Source organism: Lathyrus oleraceus, chromosome 5, assembly GCF_024323335.1.
Source record: "Lathyrus oleraceus cultivar Zhongwan6 chromosome 5, CAAS_Psat_ZW6_1.0, whole genome shotgun sequence".
NCBI lineage: Eukaryota > Viridiplantae > Streptophyta > Magnoliopsida > Fabales > Fabaceae > Lathyrus > Lathyrus oleraceus.
The window spans coordinates 247,142,886-247,143,925 of record NC_066583.1 but is presented as its reverse complement, the minus strand read 5'-3'; the positions used below and the strand labels follow the sequence as shown (position 1 = coordinate 247,143,925).

At 40.9% G+C, this 1,040-nt stretch overlaps 1 non-coding gene across 1 annotated transcript; it reads right to left on the bottom strand.

Annotated features, from left to right (window-relative positions):
• Positions 1-704: 704 nt before the first annotated feature.
• Positions 705-811, bottom strand: LOC127088676 (small nucleolar RNA R71). The gene has a single exon (XR_007790502.1). It is a non-coding gene; the product is annotated as a small nucleolar RNA R71 (small nucleolar RNA).
• Positions 812-1,040: the final 229 nt, after the last annotated feature.

Sequence of the window (1,040 nt, the reverse complement as noted above, 5' to 3'; positions counted from 1 at the left end):
ATTTGGATTGCCTTTGATAAACACCATAACAATAGATAACGATAGATTGACACTTGGTCTCTGTGGATTCGACAATCTTTTATATTACTCTGACGCGTTCGTATACTTGCGAAACACCACATCAAGTTTTTGGCGCCGTTGCTGGGGACCAATTTCGTCAAATTTCATTTCTCTGTTGTTATATCGTTTAGACTTAGGCTATTTCCCGCCGGTCAATGCGAAGAACTCGCAGCACCTGAAGTTTAAGCTTAGTATACCCTCTGGCAGAACCTGAATGTTACGCTCGCGCACGTTTATTCTTTCATAGAATTAAGAGAGCTATGGCCGAAGATCAAAACCAAAGACCTCTTAAGGATTTTGCTCAACCATCTAATGAAGAACCTAGTTCTAGTATAGTAAACCCAACCATCCCAGCTAATAATTTTGAACTTAAACCATCCCTGTTGCAACTAGTGCAACAGAGACAATTCGCAGGTCTCACTACTGAGAACCCGAACCAACATTTAAAAATATTTCTTCAATTAGCAGATACTTTTAAAACCAATGGAGCTTCTCCTGAGGCAATACGTTTTAGATTATTTCCTTTTTCCCTCAGAGATAAAGCCCTATCATGGTTAGATTCCCTTCCACCCAATTCCATTACGACTTGGGATAACCTTAGAAGAGTTTTTCTTGCTAGATAATTTCCCCCGAGTAAGACCGCCGTTCTTTGAAACCATATAACTAGATTTACCCAAAACCAAGGAGAATCGTTGTTCGAAGCTTGGGAGAGATATAAAGAGTTGTTATGAGCATGCCCACATCATGGTTTAGAAAATTGGTTAATCATTCAAACCTTCTATAATGGACTTCAATACAACACAAAGATGACCATCGACGCTGCCGCAGGCGGTGCTCTGATGAACAAACCTTATCCTGAAGCTAGTGCCCTCATCGAAGATATGGCTCAAAACCATCAATCATGGGGAGTCGAACAAGCGACAGTTGAGAAGAAGGAAGCCCAAGGAGGAGTGCATGAACTAAGCTCTATAAACATGATG